Here is a 19,221-nt window from a genome sequence, read left to right as displayed (position 1 = left end):
CCTCTATCTTATTGCTTTGAGCAATCTATTTCTCTTAAGGATCTGTCCCCTGAGTCGATCCCTTTGAGGGCTCTCCTGTTCCCCTCACTCTGTCCCAGCCTACTCCACTTCCCAAGACTGCGTGAACTACTCTTTTCTGTACTGACACTCAACCTTGTACATAACAATCTCTGGCGGCCTTTATTTGATAGCAGCCGGTGCGTGATCTCTTGCTACGTAGCCATGATTACTGTTTCCATTTAATAGGCAAGAAAATAGAGATTAAGTGAAACTAAATAGCTTGATATAGGCACACAGGAAGTAAGCTATGGAACACGATTGAACCCAGGTCTGCCTTCCCAGCCCGAGCTTTAAGCTTTTCCTCCCCACTCCTACCAGGTCCCAGAATCCCTCCCCAGCCATTACATCCTTCTGGGGGTAGGTGAGGGGGTGCTTCTCCATCTTTGACATTCTGGGACTTGTGCTTCTTTCCTTATCAAAGGCTGCTGATCCCCAAGGCCCCAACCCCATTCTGGCAGCTGTCCAGACACAAGTCTTTCTATTCCTTTACCCCATCATTTGGCTGACCCAACTCAAGTGGTTCAGAGAGACTTCTGGTTTGGGACTTTGATGACCTTGATCCTAGTCTAAAGTTGAAACCTGGTGACTCTTTGCCATAGTTTTTTTCCCCTCTGATAAATAGGGATAATCTCAGCTTTTCCCATATTCTTAATTGCATGACCCAGACTGTTCTTCAGAACTGTTCTGCCTAAAGCCCCTCAGATGATGGTGAGTTTTGAGACCTGGAGGACTGGGAAGAAGATGAATTTTAGCTGTGTTATCAAGGATTCACCCAGTGGTCCAAAAAAAGAACTAGAGTCTTCCATTTCCCTTAGCAACTTGGTAGAAGAGAGATCTTCTACTCCTCTCAAGCAAGCTGGCAAGGGTAGCCCCTTCTTAGGATACTATTTCCCTTATCATAGTTACTGTGATTAATCTATTTGCTTTCCACTATACTGTGAGTTCATAAAGTAGAGAGATTGTATCATATTTTTCCGACTCAGTCTATTTGACTGGTCCAAGTCATCACCTTGAACCAGGATAGTGGAGCCTCTGGCTTCCAACGTTGTCCTATCCCCATCTACTCTTAGCACAGTAGCTAGAGTGGTCTTTTGAAAGCATGAACTGTATAGCGTTCCTCTCTTCAAAGCCCTGTGGCGGTTTTATTTTAGTCAAGATGCTTACAATGGCCTACAAGACCCAACTCTGCCCTTATCTCCCATTCTTGTCTCAGTAGCTCACCCGCTCCAGTTGTCCTGGATTCTACCATTTCCAGGAATGCTGTCGCCTCAGGGCCTTTCACTAGCCATTCCTTCTGCCTGGGACACTCCCAGACAATAGCGTGGCTCATTCCCTTACCTCTTTCAAGCTTCTCGTTAAAGTCACCTTATGAATTGGGCTCTCTCTAATGGCTGTTTAAAACCATCCTGTAAAACCAGAATTGGGATATTTTGAATCTACCTTCATTTCCTTCTACTAAATCCTCTTGCTACCTGTATTACTTTGCTCCACGAGTCTAGATGTTTTGAGAAGTCTTCCCTCTCCTCCTCTAAATATGTTTTCCTTTTTTTCCCTCCCTTTTGCCCCAATATAGGCCTAAGGCCACTTGCCTAGATTAACACCTGCATTTCCATGATGAAAGAGGTAAGGTATAATGAAACAGAAAAATAGGAGATGAAGCTGAGGGGAAGCTAGAAAGGGAGTTAGACTCTGAAGACATTAGGTTTGAACCCTGGCTGTTTTTTCCCCAGCTGGTGATTCTCTTCTGAGCTGCAATTTCACCAGCAGCAAAAACGAGCACAGGAGTTCTTTCCGACAGACTTGCGAAAGCATTGCATGAGAGGACACGCGAAAGTACCTGGTATGTGGTCCCCACTAGCTGGGTAGTCCACTAGGTCGGAACTTTGTTGAGCGTGTTCTCCACTCAGCCCCGGCACCTAACACATGGTTTGGCTTAAGTATTTGTTGAACAAATAAACATCTTATTGATAAATAAACTGTTGCTTAAAAAAAAAAAAAATCCCAAGCCCCACCATCCTCCAGTTTCTTTGTACCTTACTCTGGTCTATTTTCCCCTATAGCACTGAATACCTTTTAATATACCAAATTTTTTGTTATGTTAATCGCCTTCCTCCCCAGAACAGAGGAAAGCTCCAAAAGGGAAAGATATGTGTCCTCCTATTTGGCTGATACACCCCAAGCACTAAAATCGTGTGTCTGACAACATTCGCAGTAATTAGCAAGTATTTGTTAGATAAATGCATGAATGAATCTTTTTATTTTCAGACTCTTGCTAGAGTCTTAAATAGAAAAGGAACATCGGAGTACTTTGAATCCCCATTGCCTAGAAATGCTCGGCAAATGGCCGGTGTTCCGTGTTTGCTGAGGGAATTGGGTACTCAGCTCTTTAACTACTTGAGGTCTTTATCTGATCCCTACCGGACCATGTCAGAAAGATTCCCAGGGCCAATTCACTCAAGCCTCTCCTGTTTCCTTCATCCAATTAAGCTAGTATTCATCTAACAAATGTCCGAGTATCCAAATACTGAGCACCTACCGTGAGTTCAAAAGCATGTTGGGTGCTTGCTTTTATATGTGACTAACCCAATGAAGCAACAGCAAATTAGAGGTCAGAATGTAATTAAGTGTGAAATTACAGGGCAGATTAGCAGTGCTAATAGTTTAGAGAAAGAATCAGTGAAGATTGACGTAGAGGTAAATTCCAAAGTTCACAAGTCGTCCAAACTGCCCTTCTGTAGGCTCCACCTGTTGATAGCAAGGACCATAAGCTGAACAACTAACTTTAGAATCAAGAAGGGCCTTTAGAATGCCAGCTGCTTTAAGAAGGAAACTAAGGCTAGGGCAGGGTATGGCCTCGGCAGAGATGGGCCTAGAACCCGGGACTTGGGAGGTTCTAAAAGGAAGGGTGAGCCGAAGGTCCAAGGTGCCCTTGTTTGGGGCCTGTAGAATTCGCGGTGTGCAAAGTTGGAAAAGGGGTCTGGTTTCCCCGTAGAGGCCGAGGGGCCTGTCGCTACGGTGAGGTGGCTGGGAAGGGGTGGGGGGCAAGGTCACGAGGCGTCAACCCTCCGGAGCACGGGGTCTGAGAAATCTGTGAGCAGGGTCCAAGGCCGCAGGTCCTGCTGTCCACAGCCCTCTCCCACACTTCCTAGTCTCCACTTTGATGCGCAGAGACCCCACATCCCTCGGAGCTGCCGGCCGCTCCAAAACACCCGCCGCGCCGAGGCAGAGGCCCCCTCTTCGAGGGGCACTACTTGTCCCAGCGGAGGGATCCCGCGCGTGGTGCGGCGCCGTGACCGCGGAGGGGAGGGGACGCCGCTGACGCCGTGCGGTGGCGCAGCGACGTCGCGAGAGGCGGAGGCGACGGCGGGGGCGGGAGGGGAGCGGGTCGGGAAGTAGTTCCGGGTGCGCGGCCCGGATGTTGGCTGCTCCCGCTGCCGCCGCCGCTCTCGGCGCTGCTCGGGGCCTCGGCCGCTCGCACCAGGCGCCGTTGGGATCTTTCCCGGGGGCGGAGACGCACGCAGCGGCCGGGGGCTCGGCCGGGCCGTCCCGGCCTGCGCAGCCTTGAGGTGAGTGCCAGCCGCCAGGGCGGCGGGGCCGGGGCGGCGGGCGAGGAGGCGGGGCTGGGGCATCTCCCGGGACGGAGGCAGGGGCTGCCCTCCGCGAGACGCCCTCTCCTTCTCTCGGCCGCGGCCGCGCTGCGGCGTGGGTGGCGGGCGGGGCAGGGGGCCCGGGCCCGGGCTGGGGCTTGGGGGTGGCGAGGGCTGGGTCCCTCCCTCCCCCCGCGGCGCTTCTCCTCAGCTGCTGCTGCCCTCAGCCGGGAAGCGGCAGCTCCGCGCCTCCGGCCCCTCCCCCAGGCGGGGCCCGGGGGAGCCAGACGGGGTTCCCGGGGGCGCCGAGTCCGAGGACAGCGGCCGTCTCTTCCTCTCCGCGACCTGCCCCCTGGCCTGGGCTGGCCCCTACCTCGGCATGGCAGCTTCTTCCCTTCAGGCTTGGGGTGCTTTTCGGCCGGCGGGTCGGGCAATATGTCGCGTCTCAGGGGTGCCCTTCTGGGTGAGGCCCGCGCGAGGGGCCTCCGTTCCCACCCATCCTGACGGCGTGTCCTCTGCCGGCGTTGGGGCCGGGGCCGCCGTTCCATGCGGACGTGTTGCTGCCCTGTGTGTTGCATCCTGCCCACGTGGTAGGGTGTCTCCCCCCTCCCCCCTCCATTTTTTGCAGCTGGTGAGGAGGGAGGTTTACGCGGTGGTTTTTCCTCTCTGATTTCCTCCCGTGGCGTGGAAGGTGTTAGGGTCAGTTTGCTTTGCCGAGGCCGGCTGTTGGTTAGCTGGGAGAAAGCAAGAGTTGTACTCTCGGAAATTGAGAGCAGTAGGGGACGTGACAGGGCTTAGTTTCCAGAGACGTCTTTTCTCCTCTCCATTTAGCTGTTCTTGTTCTTTTCTCTGTTGCTTCATCTGAAAGAGTGGGCTCTAGCTGCTGATGCATCGAGGTGTATAGTTTTCACTTCTCCGTACTTTGCGTGTGTGCGTGTGTGCGCGCGCGTGTTTGGCTGGCAAAGGTGTCCCTTTCACAACTGTGTTGTGCAGTTCAGTTGGATTCCTGAATGAGCTGCGTTGGGCTGGCCAGGGAGTTAGAGGTTGGTGGGCATCTTGGCTTTTCCTGACATTCACTTTATTTTTCCTTCTATTTTGCTTCCCACTGGAACGAGTGCATGTCATGAAAGTATTCCATCCATTGCTCTTTACTTGCAAGGGGGTACTAGATAGTTTTCACTGAGTCACATATTTCGTGGGAGCTCTTTTATTTCACTTTTCTTTTCGTTCTGTTGAGTACCTTTGCGCTGCTTTGTATTTTGAAACTGGTTTTGAAACATGTGTTTTGGGTAGTTTTTTTAATGTCTCTTCCAGGTTAAAGGTTTCCATCTTCCTGTGTTTTGCTCTTGTGTGACCACAGATTGCTCCCGGTAGCTAGAGTAGCAGTGAGAGAAGCCTTTTATTCCTCCCAGACCATAGCAAATATTTGTGGAAAAGCAGTAACTCCCTTCTATTTCTGTTTTGGTGGCATATATAGATGTGATGATTTTTAGTTTTTTGGTTTTTTGTTTTTTTTTTTTTTTTTTTTTAATGTACACCTGAGGATTTGTTTTTCTTTTTGTGTCTCTCGGAGTTGAGGTGAATCTTGTTCTTGATTTTTGTGATACCGGGGACTTTGTCATGCTTTCATTAGGTAGTTTTTGGATGGAGTCAGGACATGTTTATTTTGGCTCTCTTTGGTTCATTAGTTTGGGTGAAATAAAATCTTAATATTTTGAAGTCACTTTTCAGATTCCAAGATGGCTGACACTGTCACTTTTCTTGATTTGTTCTTTTGCATTGTGTGTTCTCTTTGAATATATTTTCCTTTATGTGGTACAACTGTTAGTGTATTCTCCTGTGCAAAATAAAAATAAATACAGATTCTATCTGCTTTCATCATGCTAAGTTTGGGTGGGGCAGTGGAAAATAGAGACTGTTTTTCTGATGCATTCTGAAACAGTTTTTTAGTAAGTCAGTCAGCATTTGTGTACTTCGGCAAAATACTGTGCCGTGTGCGAAGTAGTCTGTGTGAAGAGACTCAAGGAATAAAATATGTGGTCTCTACAAATGCTTCAACTTCTTTGGGGAAACAGCATGTAAGACGTCATTCATAATTATCAAGCATCATCAAACGCCTGGTTGGAATAGCAGTGCAACCAACGTTCAAGGTATAAGTGAGATTTGCAAAAGATAGGAATTTTCAAAGGGAAGAAGATGTATTCCAGGAGGGTGAAGGAGGGGTGTTTACAAAGGCGGAGAAGTGACAGTGTTTATAAAAGATACTAAGCCTGTTGGCCTGCACAGAGAATCTGTGTTGGTGAGTAGTGACAGATGAGTTCAGGATTGGTGAGTAGGTGTTTGTGGAGAATCTGTCAAGGATGGAAGGTTTAGTTTGATGAGGTGCCTTATTGGGTTCTAACGACTAGGACTGAGATCATGCATATGGTTCCCGATGAAGGTTTTTGTATTATCTGAATGTTCTGGAGCAAGGAGACTGACTAGAATGCTCTTTGAGAATTTTAGGAATAAGATTAGGTTCTGACATAATGATTATGGGAATAAACTAATAGCCAACGTTTATTGTTTCCTGTTTCCCAGGCACTGTTCTAAGCTTATTAATTGTATTTAACTCAAAATCTTCATAATAAGGTCTTACTATTCCTATGACGAGACCAAGCTACAGAGAGGTTAAGTAACTTGCTCCAAATCCCATAGAGTAAGCTGCAGAGCCAGGATTTGAACCCAGGCAGTCTCATTTTTGAGCTTTTATATTTGGTTATTACACTGTCCTAAGAAGCATAGGATATAAGAAGATGTATATGTGAGTAAAAATTAATTTCAACTTAGTAATGATTGTGGGCAAAGGGAGGAATGCGAATAAAACATTAAAAGACAAAAAGCCTAGAGTCCTGGGAGGATGACTGATAATAGGGAAATCAGGAAAGTATCACTGTGAAGGAAAATGAGCTAAGATTGGTTATGGGCAACGCTAGATTGTGTACAATAAATTTTTCAGTAGCAGGCTACTTTCCTGCCAGTCCTGATGGCCTTCTCTTTTCGCTCGTTTGACTCTGGAAATGGGGGCTAGTTTAAGCAGAACAGTTAGAAAAACAGAGACTGTTCAGAAGAAAAAAATGTACCCCATGTTGCAAAGCCACTTAGAAATAGCATAGGAATTATTTTGGTTGAGCCATACCACTGCTTTCCAACCTTAGTGAAGACAATGAAGAATTGAGTAGAGTAGTACATTGCTATAGGATTAACAGATGAAAATGTAGATTGTTCACTGACCAGGGCTACAGATGGAAGTAAAAAACAGGTGAGCAGATGAGTGATGGGAAGTTGGTAGTATGCTGGTGAAGTAACTTTGAAGTTTGGAATTTTGGGTGTCGTTTTATATAGGCTAACGGGTAAAACATTCTGAGAAGAATCAGGAAATACCTTAGTGCTACAGAAGCCAAGAAGAGGAGAGGTAGTATGGTTCATGGTATCAAAGGTAGTCTGGAAGTTTAGAAACAATGATCATGATGAAAACACTATTGAAGTAGGACCAGGAAGTAACTTTTAACCTTAGAATTTCAAAAGGAAGGATAAGAATAGATGTCAGATTTTTTTTCCACAGAAGGATTTATAGAGATCTTATGGTCTGGGGTGGTAATTTTAAGTGTTTTCTCCTAATGCTTCTGCCAGTCTCATTCTTGTCCACATGTCAGAGCTACTCAAATATCAGAAAACTCAAGTTTTTGTTTTTAACGTTTATTTATTATTGAGAGACAGAGCATGAGCATGGGAGGGGCAGAGAGAGGAGGAGACACAGAATTTGAAGCAGGCTCCAGGCTCCTACCTGTTAGCACAGAGCCTGACACAAGGCTCGAATTCACAAACCACCATATCATGACCTGAGCCAAAGTTGGATGCTTAACCGACTGAGCCACCCAGGTACCCCGGGTGTTTTTTTCTTTAAAAAAGAAACAAACATGTTCTAAAGCCAGTGACTTTATACTTTAATGGTTCTCGCAAACTTTTTTCTTCTTTTTTTAAAGTTTTATTGAGGTATAATTCACATACTATACAGTTCACTGGTTTAGACAGCTTAACAGTTTTTAGTATATTCATCAAGTTGTTTATCCATCACCACAATCATCTTTAGTCATTTCATCATCCCCAAAAAGGAAGTCTGTACCCTGTTCTGGACATTTCATATAAATGGAATCATACAGCATATGGTCTTTTGTGTCTGGTTTCTTTCACTTAGCATAATGTTTCGAGGGTTACCCATCTTGTAGTTTGTATCACTATTCCATTCTCTTTTATTGCTGAATAATATGCTACCTTTTATTCATTTATCTATTGAATTTTTGAGTTTCTTATACTTTTAAAAACCCTTCCATTTCTTCATCTTCATCCTCACCCTGCCAATTTTACCCCTTTTACTTCATTTTTTATTTTTTAAAAAATTTCTTAAAGCTCTTTTATTTTTTCTTTTCTTTCTTCTTTTCTTCTTTTTTTTTTTTTTTTTTTTTTTTTTAAGAGAGCACTCGCCCTAGCTGGGGGAGGAGCAGAGGGGGAGACAGATAAAGAGAGAGAGAGAGAGAGAGAATATCCCAAGCAGGCTCCATGCTCAGCACGGAGTCCACTGCAGGGCTTGATCTCATGACCTTGAGATCATGACCAGAGCCAGAGTGAAGTCTTATGTGTAACTGACTGAGCCACCCAGATGCCCTCCACCCCTCTTTTAGAGTGTAACCTCTGCTATGCATTCTGCTGGGCCTTAGGGATATAAAAATGAGTAAGACACGGTCCTTGAACATTCATGTAGTGTTAATGGTTTACGTATACCATACAGCATTCCCAGTCCTGTAATGTAGGCAAGACATTTTTGAGATGAGCGATTTGAAGTTCAGAATAGTTTATTTACCCAAGATTGTAAATTTAAATCAGTAATGGAGCTATTGGATCTTCTTAGTCCATTGGATCTTCTTGTTCATTGCTTTCTATTATTCTGTGCTGCTGTTCTAACTTAAAGGATTCTTATATGAATTTCTGGATAATTAGAGGGGCTGGGAAATCCCCTTAGTGAATGAGTAATTATTTATTTATTTATTTATTTATTTTTAATTAAAAAAATTTTTTTTAATGTTTATTTATTTTTGAGACAGAGAGAGACAGAGCATGAACAGGGGAGGGACAGAGAGAGAGGGAGACACAGAATCTGAAACAGGCTCCAGGCTCTGAGCTGTCAGCACAGAGCCCGACGCAGGGCTCGAACTCACGGACCGTGAGATCATGACTTGAGCCGAAGTCGGATATTTAACCAACCAAGCCACCCAGGCGCCCCATGAGTAATTTTTAAAAAAAAAATTTTTTTTAAATGTTTATTTATTTTTGAGACAGAGACAGAACATGAGCGCAGGAGGGGTAGAGAGGGAGAGGGAGACACAGTCCGAAGCAAGCTCCAGGCTCTGAGTCAGCACAGAGCCCAACACGGGGCTCGAACTCACGAGCTGTGAGATCATGACCTGAGCTGAAGTCGAACGCTTAACCGACTGAGCCACCCAGGCGCCCCAGTGAATCAGTGATTTTTAATGTTTAATCTTCAGGACTTAAAATGAACACTCGTGTGTGTGTGTGTGTGTGTGTGTGTGTGTGTGTGGTAGTTGTTGTTTTTTTTAACCAGATTCTGTCACTTGTTTGTGATTTAGATAAGTCATCTCATATTTCTGCCTTTTCTTTCAGAACGTCAGTGTGTGTGATGATGATGATAGTGGTAGTGATAATAGTAATAGCTAACATTTTCTGAAGTCTTACTGTGGGTCTGAAAGCGTTCTAAGTACTTTGCGTTTTATTTATATAATTCTCATAACAACTCTGAAAGATTTTATTTTTATTAATTTTGTAGGCACAGAGAGGAAACAGGCGCAGAGAGATTAAGTAGTTTGCCTAAGGTTGTGTAGGTAGGGATGGAAAGAGGCAGGATTTGAACGCCTGCAGTATTTTCAGAACTCCATGGCTGTTAATCACTACCTTGTACTGCTTACTGTGTTATAGGAGTTAACGGAGGGTAATATTTCAAGTAAGGGGGCATGACGAGAATATGAAGATTGGATTTTGAGTATGTTGGGGAAACAAACAGCAAAATTAAAGTTGACATTGTGTCCACATTAAAAAAAATGTGAACCTAATACTGTAGTGCACAGGGATACATGTTTATGCTTTCAGGTACATTTTTTGTTTGTCCTTGCTAATAGCCTCTCAGCTCAGAAATTGCATTATTTTCATGGTCTTCACTGTTGTCTGTTAGTCACTTAACCTTTCCACGTTGTTACTGTTCAGAAACCTTGGCTTAAGACAGCAGAAATTCACTTTTACCTTCCTTAGCTTTCCTATAACTGAATTTTTGTTTTCCATTTTCAGCAGTTAGTGTTTCAGTCCTAGATAGAGGTACACTACCCTCTTTCACTCCAAAACTCAGAAAACACCACAGTGGCATTTTATAACAACTGTCAAAAAATTTGACCATCTTAATTGGTGTAATTGGATTTTAGTGCACAAATCACAAGAACCAAAGCACAGTCTTTTGGTTAAAGAGATTGACTTATACTGAAATTGGAAAAGGCATCTGCTATACAGGATTTTGGATTTAATATAATTTGTTATAACCAGATCAGCAAAGCATTATTACTATGGGCCATCTGTTGGGATATGGAAATAGCTTTGTTATGTGGAGCCAGATGTTGTATTTTATTTATAACAATGGCATTCTACTTATTTTAAGTTAGGTACCTTTGGCTGCTATTCTGCTTGACATATCAACTGATTACCTAAGAATGTGATGTCTTTCAAAATGGTTATCACTTTTCTATAGAATTGAAACAAAGTAACTGAAACAGAAAGCAAATGAGATTCACATATGGTGTCAAACTTTAGTACTGTAACAAGATAAAATATAGGATAAATAAGAATATAATTAGAACCATATTCAATAAGAACTCTTACTTTGACACATTTAATAAACCTAGTTTTAATAATTAACTAAACCACTCTGGTTGCTTTAAGAATTTTTACCATAAATCTGAAGTGATTTCGTTTTAGCTTAATCAGACCTACATTGATGCTGCCCTGTCTGACTTACTTCCCATCATCAATGGGTGAAGTAGTTTGTAATGGACTCACGCTTATGGAATGCAATAAGAGGAACTATTGTCGGAACATAATCTTAGAGAACTCTCTTCTGAGTTGAAATGCTAACAGTTTGGGGGTGGGGAAAGTCCTTGTGTGGGTTTTTAGAGAGAGTCTCTACAAACTTTGCATGTTGGTTGTCTTAGTCTGTTTGGACGGCTATAACAAAATACCACAGACTACGTAGTTTATAAGTAACAGAAGTTAATTGCTTGTCATTCTGGAGGCTGGTAAGTCTAAGATGAAGGCACACCAGCATGGTTGCCTTCTGGTAAAGGCCTCCTTTGTAGCTGGCACCTTAACATGGTGAAAGGTGCAAGGGATCCCTCTGGAGCCTCTTTAATAAGACACTAATCCTATTCATGAAAGTTCTACTCTCATGACCTAAGCACCTCCCAAAGACCCACTTCCTACTACCATCATTTTTGGGGGTTAGGATTTCAACATGTGATGAATTTTAGGGAGGACACATTCAAACTGTAGCATAGCATTGGCTATTTTTTCATAATCTTCCTATGTAGAGATGGTCCTGAAGAGTTAGGTCACATATGGGAGAGACACTGTAGAGTTGATTATTCCAGGACGACTCTGTGTATCTGTATACAACATTTTCAGTACATTTCAGTACATTTCATTTTCAGTACAGCTAAAAGCTGTAACTGAATTCACCTACCTGGATAGTAGTACAGTGATATCAAGGAAATAAGATTGATCTGATTGTTGTAGTGCTGATGTTACCTTATTTGAAGATCTCAGAAGTTGGAATTGTAATTTTTCTTACAGTTCAGACCTGTCCTTATTGTATGTTGACACAGATTTGTGAGAGGAATGGATGAGGGGGGCAGACCACTAGAACTTGATAATAATTTTAAATTGTTTGTTTATAGAGATGGGGTTGAGAGGTAAAAATAAGTTATTGTTAAGATCTTAGATTTTAGTTGGTGGGTACGTGGGTGCTTATTAAATTGTCAAAAATGACTAAAGTTTCTGTGGTTTGGGTGTAGAACTTCGGGAAATATACGATAGTCAGATATGCTACAGTCAGGAGCAGGTTGACTGACTCATGGTACAGAGATAAATAATATATGGATTCAGTTTCTGCTAGTGTGGTTGGGTCTGTGAATCTAAGACATGCTTTACCTGTCTACCCTTTGTAAGGAGCTGTTGAAGGTATTATATCCTCATGTAAATAGACAGGAATCACCATCAGAAAAGGCATCTTTGCCTTCCCCTTGAAATGGGGAAGTCATGTTTTATATAGTTTATTATAGGGGATGTGTATTTTGGAAAAATATTCATCTTACATTTGAATAATACTTTTTGAAAAGTATTTTCTCTAATTTGTTGGATTCTGGAACCTCCCACCAGCCAAGTAATAGAGGTAGGGCAAGTAATATGCTTATTGACAAATAGAGAAAATGAGATACAGGCTAAGACTTAGTGTCACTCCAGTTGTTTAGTAGAGCAGAGACTGGGACCCAGATCCTGCATTCTGTTTCTGGTCTTGTACTGTTTAGTGGAAACTGAGAAAGTTTTAAGAACATACTTTGGGTTTTTGAGATAGAACTTAAAGGTTATGGACCCCAAAGGACCTGAGCTACTTGGAGCAGAACTTGTCTTGTGACAATAACAGAGTAAGGGACATAAAACTATTGAAAATACCTTCTTCCCTTGTTAAATTTGGGTCCATTTCCAGTCATTGGATGTATTTTTACTTGAGTCTCCTTTGTAGAATTCTGGAGGCAAGGAGGAGACAGAATCAAAAGGGACACTTTTAAGAATTACGAAATAGTGGAGCGCCTGGGTGGCTTATCCGATTCTTGATGTCTGCTCAGGTCATGATCTCATGGTTCGTGAGATCGATCTAGCAAGTGGAGCCTGCTTGGGATATTCTCGCTCTTGTTCTGTCGCTGCCTCTCTCCCACTTGTGCACGCACATGCCATCTGAAAATAAAAAGAATTACAGAATAGCAGATTTGGCCTTATTTTATGGAAGTACGCATCTGTAAAATTTAGACATAAGAAATTGTACCTGGAACATGAATCTACTGTGGCTATTTGGGTTACTATCATAGTTAGGATATCGTTTCTTGCCCAGTGGGTAGGAAGAGTGATAGTATATAAAGAAGCTATAACTGGATAGAAAAAAAGACTGAAAGAAACCGTTACAATGGGTAGTCCTTATTTTCTCCTTTGAACCTGTTTATATTTTCTAAGTTCTCTACAGTGAGCTCATACCATTGTTATAATCAGAAAAAATAAACAAGGATGATTTTTATGGTTTATATGAGAACTTAGAAAAACGTGAATCATAACACTTTTGAAGAGCAGTTTAAACACTTGGTGTTATCAAAGTTTGCTTTTTTTATTAAAATTTTTTTTGTAACGTTTTATTTTTGAGAGACGAGACAGAGCTCTAGTGGGGCAGGGGCAAAGAGAAAGAGTGTGAGGGAGGGGGGGAGGGGGGGGCAGAGAGAGAAGGAGACACAGAATCCAAAGCAGGCTCCAGGCTGAGGTGTCAGCACAGAGCCTGACGCAGGGCTTGAACCACGAACCATGAGATCATGACCTGAGCCAAAGTCAGACACCTAACTGACTGAGCCACCCTGGTGCCCCAAAGTACTTTTCTTTTTGGGCAGTTATGTTAATAAATCAGTTTTATAAAAATTATTTTATTATAATCTATGGGTCCAGTTGAGGGTGTGTTAAGTGTTTGGGTTTTTCTCTGCCTTACAATTTGGTCGTTTAACTCTGCTGATTAAGGAATTAATTTTAGTTCCCTAGAAGCAACCAAGACCTTAGGTTTACTTACAGTAATTACTTATCAATAAGTGACCTAAAAATAGCACTTTGATTTATAATGAAAACTAGACTTAAGATCTACTTGTCTGGTACGGTATTGTTGGCAGGTTTCTAATAAGAAAAACCACTTGTTAGTGCTTCTTTAAGATACTGTTTTCATCCAGGGACATTGGGCTCATTAATTTCTCTCACATGTTTGCTCATTTATTACCATCTGTGTGTTGGTCAATGTACTAAATGCTGGGGACACAAGTTAAAGGGTCCTTACACAAGTAAAAGACTACAGGTTTTAGTTTGGGAGTGACATTGCAGAGATAAGCCTTGTCATATGGAGGTATCCTGGAATTTCTTCTGTTTTCTAGTTTTTGACTAAAAAGGCAGAATGGCTAGCTTTGTTTTTTGAAGAACTTAATGTATTTAGTGGTTTCAGTAGATGTCTTTAAGAAGAGCTAATGGCTTCATGGTTATTTCTCTGCCTGCAAAATATTGAAAATCATTTATCTAAAGAATTTCCTCATCTAAGGAGCATTTCTTACTGAGGTAAATGACCTAGGCATTCATATTTGCTTTGGGAGCAACCTTATATTGACTCTTCTAGGATGGAGACAGTGTCTTTTGTTATTTATCCTCTATACTTAGCACTGTAAATAACACATAACAGGCATCATTATATATTCACTATAGCAGTAAATGAAAGGGTATTTAAGCTTAGTTTTAATATTGATACAAATATATCAAAAGTTTCCTTTTATCTATGATAGTGAGAAATACAGTAGTTCCTAGGATCTTGAGAATTAATCATTCTGACCAGTGAGATTTCCCACTAAAGCACTTGATACATAGTCCTTTGGCTACTCTTAGAACACCTGTAGTCACTGATACCTGTAAGGTAGATTGTCATTAGCTCTAACTGAGGCAAAATTTCCTTTAACTTCATTTCTTTTCTGGTCCTGTGTGGAACAGTAGAGACCTAGTTTGTGTTCTTTAACAAGATAATCCTTCAACTAGTTCAATGATTATTCATTGAGCAAATATTTCTTGAACACCTGTGCATGCAGGACACTGTCCTGGGCATTATGAGAGATCTGAAGGTGATTAAAAGGCATAGTCTGTTCACAAAGAACGAATACAGAGAAGGAGCCATTGGCTTGTTGAAAAGAGAGTTTTTGCTTATGGTCAGAAAAGCTTTGTGTTGGAGATAATGTTTGAATCAAGATTAGTGATGGACCTTGTAGGCTGACAGAATAAAAAAAAAAAACCTAGAGATATGGAAGCACAATGGAAGTTAGAGGAATATCAAGAGGTTCAGGTTGGCTATTTTACAAGGTATGCTCCAGAATCTTAAAAATGTTCATTGTATCCCCAGCATTTGGAGGAGTGTTTGGCAAATAATTGCGGCTTGGTGAATTTTTGTTGTATGAATGAACAGATGGTCACATTTGGGAAATACTGACCATCCTTAAAGAATCACAAAGCACTAGAGGATATTGAACATTTTGATAAATCTGTTAGAGAAAACAATATTTTTTAAACTTATCTGGCAGTGGAATGCTTATTACCAACTCTTGAAATCCTCTGGAAAATACTATACTGGGGGTCTCTGTGGTTGAGGTGACATGGAAGACTGAGAAGTGTTTTCTTCTTTATGCTAAACACACCTAGTTTTTTCAGTCATTCTACACTTGACATTGGGCTTCTAAACTCCTCACTGGTCTGATATCTCTCCCTGCAAGCATTCTAGCTTGCAAGTGTTTTTAAAATTTGGTGCTCAAAACAGAGCACAATACTCCAGTTGTGAACTAAGCAGTGAAGAGTGCATGGGACTGCTACCCTCCTTGATCTGGGTACTATTCTTTTAATGAAGTTTAAGATTGTATTTGGTTTCTTTTTAGCAGCTGAGTCACTCTCTTGGCTCATATTCAGTTCTCATATTAATTTACAAGAAGTTCTTTGAGTAGATTCAGAGAGATTCCTATTAGTAGAGCTAACAAATGAATGCCTGTTTTCTTCTCATTGAGTCTAGGCTGTTTTCTTCAGAAGTACTAGTCATTCTTAAGCTTCCTGAAATCTAAGAAAAGAAAAAGAATTAATTGTACAGTGCCAGTGTTGATCAAGTAACAGGAAGGTCCACAACTGCATTGCTCAGTATATGCAAAAGTAGAAATATAACGAATCCCTATTTATCCATCACAGATTTGACCATATGTGTCACATATACCTCAACTGTCTTTTTTTTTTGCCTATTTTAAAGAAAATCTTTTCACCTCTGTAAACTTTAGTATACATCTCTTAAAGATATCTTGGCACATAATCACATGCCATCGTGTATAACAAAGTTGACAATATTTCCTGGTGTTAGCTAACAACCAGTTTATAATAAAATGTTTTCAATTGTTTGTCTTTTTACAGTTGGTTTTAATTGAATCAGTACCCAGACAATGTCTACATATTACATTTGGTTATTATGTTATTTTCTCTTTTAACCTAACACATTCCCCCCTCCCCTTACTTTTTGGCATAATTTCACCCTGTCCGCTCCTTTGACCCTTCATGTCTCGGTACCAAGTTCTTTTACTAATATCTGTAAGAGTTGTCCTTCTTTACACCAATTCATACATTTTTAGAGTATTATGTACAAAACATGAGCTAAGCATTGTGGGACATAGAAAAGTTAATTTGGTATATACCTGGCCCCCTATGAGCCAGCAATCGAATGTTAGATGTATACAAAACAATATAAAGCAGATCATTTGCCTTCCAGTGGGTCATGCCTTGATTATATATAGCCTCTCCCCACCTCCCATTTTTTTTTGTTTTTTCCCCCTGGAAAATGCAGCCAGTGAAATCTTAACATGTTAATTTAGTCATGTACTGATGAGGAACCTACAGTTGATTTCCTCTTGAATCAAAAAATTATAGTTGGTTTTGCATGTACTCCATGTTCTACTGGCTTCACCTTACCTAAAGTGGAACCACCTCAAGGCACAACCACCCTTTTTTTTTCTGCACCAAATTTATATAATTGTGTAGAATTTTTCATTTGTCACAGAGATTATTGACAATTTGAGAGCAGAAACTTTATCTTTTTTTGTCCCTGTATAATACTGGAAGCTTAATAATTACTTTGGAGATACTGAACATATGCCAGTGGGCCTATTCTGCTGCTTCTACCCTCCCAGAATCGCCAAGCTTCTGCCAGTTAAAAGTAAATAATCCAGATCTAAGTTTCTTCCTACCCCAAAAGTGTCCATAAAAAAGCCCGTCTCAGTAGTCTCAATCACAGATGGACAGCTAGATGGTTTGCATGTGGCCACTTCCCCATCATTTATGTCTGTGGCAAACTACTAATTTCAGGTGTTTTTAGGCATGACCTCGGTGTAAGCACTGCAGGTAGCTATTACCTGTTGAGCACAATTGAGCATAATTGGTAAATGATATGGAACCTTTCTGCTATCCTTGTCCTAAACCAATAGTTCCTGAATTAAGTTGTACATCAGAATCTCCTGACATACTTTTATTTAATAGATTCTCTAGGTTTCACTGTGAACTCTTGAGTCAGGATTTTCAAGAATGGAATAGAATTAATTGGTCCTTATAAAGTGGTTTGTAGACTGACTTTGGGGACCAGACAGGTAATTTTTATTTTGTTAAACAGCTATAGCAGTGGGAGACTACAGCTTTCCATCTTTTCATTGGCAGTACAGTAGGACATTCCTCTGGTAATCAGTACATTCTGATATGTTTACTTTTCAGGGATATGGTAGGATCTCTTGCTTTGAATTACACCAGGCAAAGCACATGAATCAAATGCCCAAGATAAAGATACAGGATCCAGAGAGGTGGCATCTTGACTTTCTAAATATAACTGAGTTTAAATTTAAAGCCTCAAAATACTTCAGCCCTCTCTGAAAGCTTATTCTCTCTCTGTTTAGTGAATACCTTTAAGAGTTTAAAATAGAAAGGCTCAACATTTTTAGACTGAACAATCTTTCGAATTTTTCATATTTCATGTACATTCAATAAAAATGGTTTAAACATACAACATTTAATATCATATGCTTTTGTCATTATCATAAAACCAAATCTATAAATTGGGAAAAAGTTTTTTATTAGATCGCATAATTTGGTTTTGAGACTGGAAATTGTGATTAAGTTATTGAGCAAAGTAGAGCGATTGAAGCTTCAGGATTATCCAGTAAGTTAATGACAGACCCAGAAATAGAATCCTGTGTTACTTGCTTGGGTTATGATTTAGTTTGAAGAGGGTGGCCTGTGATCTGTTTGTATAAATTGCAGGAAGTAAGGTTTGGTGTTTGGAAGAAGCTATAGCTCTGTGATGTTTGGCCAAGAAGCTCCTCTCCCCAACATTTACCACCTGTTTGATTGACACCAGACCTAAACTTTGGGGGGAGAGAGACAGGTCAGACTTCTTAGTCTTAAAATAGTCTTAAAAAGCCAATGCTGATTGTTGGTTGGCATGAATTTTTAATCTTCTGTTATTAGAGAATAACAGGACCTGGCCTTGGTTTTGTTTTAGGAGAAAGGAGGTATGACCTAAGTAGTTGATTTGTAGATACTAGTAGAATGGTTGTCTGTAGAATTTAGTATAACACTTTTTTTTATGAACCATACGTGTATTTTCATTAAACATGTTTAATTAATAGATGGTATAGTTTGGAAATAGTAGAGCCCACCAGAAAACAAACTTTCCTGAACCACTAATGGTTCAGGGGGTTATAGATTTGAAAAGAATTGCTATTGTAGTGTTGCCTTCTGGTGAAGTCATTACTTTTACTCTCCCCTTCCTGTTCTAGTTTGGGAGGTTGAGGTGGCTCCTGATGTACTAGCCAGGGAAGCAGGAACTGAACAGAAAAAGAACATTTGCCTGTGATTGAGTTCTAAAATTTTTTTTAAGCCTTATAGAGCTAGAATTCATATATTGTACAGTTCACCTATTTAAAGTGTGAAACTCATTGTTTTTTTCATGTATTCACAGAGTTGTGAAACTATTAACTTCAGTCTAATTTTAGAACATTTTCCTCTTCCTCTGAAAGAAACCCCCATACCCAGTGGCTTTTACTCCCCTACCCATCAACCCTAAGAAACTACTAATCTAATTTAAAGTTTTTTTAATGTTTATTTTTTGAGAGAGAGCAAGAGAGAGGGAGAGAGTGCACTAGCAGGGGAGGGGCAGAGAGAGAGAGGGAGACACAGAATTTGAAACCGACTCCAGGCTCTGAGCTGTCAGCACAGAGCCCAACAGGGGCTGGAACCCACAAACTGCGAGATCATGACCTGAGCCAAAGTTGGACGCTTAAAGGACTGAGCCACCCAGGCGCCCTGAGAAACTACTAATCTATAGTCTAATAACGACTAATCCATAGTCTATCAATTATTAATAGTAATTTATTAATAATTATTAATAGTAATTAATAGCAATTATTGATATAACTACTAATCCATAGTCTAACATGAGTTTGCCTGTTGATGTAAATGAAATCATGTAGTCTTGTGACTGGCTTCTTAGCGTGTTTTTGAGGCTCATAACATGTTATAGCATGTACATCGTTCCTTTTTATTGCCAACTATTCCACTGTATGGATATAGCACA

The 19,221-nt window shown here is 41.0% G+C and overlaps 1 protein-coding gene across 1 annotated transcript in view; it reads left to right on the top strand.

Annotated features, from left to right (window-relative positions):
• Window positions 1-5,263: 5,263 nt before the first annotated feature.
• Window positions 5,264-19,221, top strand: part of FOXJ3 (forkhead box J3) — a 146,605-nt gene continuing 132,647 nt past the window's right edge. The window contains 1 exon segment of the mRNA XM_030324147.1: window positions 5,264-5,797. The gene's annotated coding sequence lies outside the window, so the exon portion shown is untranslated.

The sequence above is a fragment of the Lynx canadensis genome, chromosome C1 (assembly GCF_007474595.2).
Source record: "Lynx canadensis isolate LIC74 chromosome C1, mLynCan4.pri.v2, whole genome shotgun sequence".
Lineage (NCBI taxonomy): Eukaryota > Metazoa > Chordata > Mammalia > Carnivora > Felidae > Lynx > Lynx canadensis.
The sequence above is the reverse complement of the archived record's forward strand: the minus strand, read 5'-3'. Positions and strand labels throughout refer to the sequence as shown.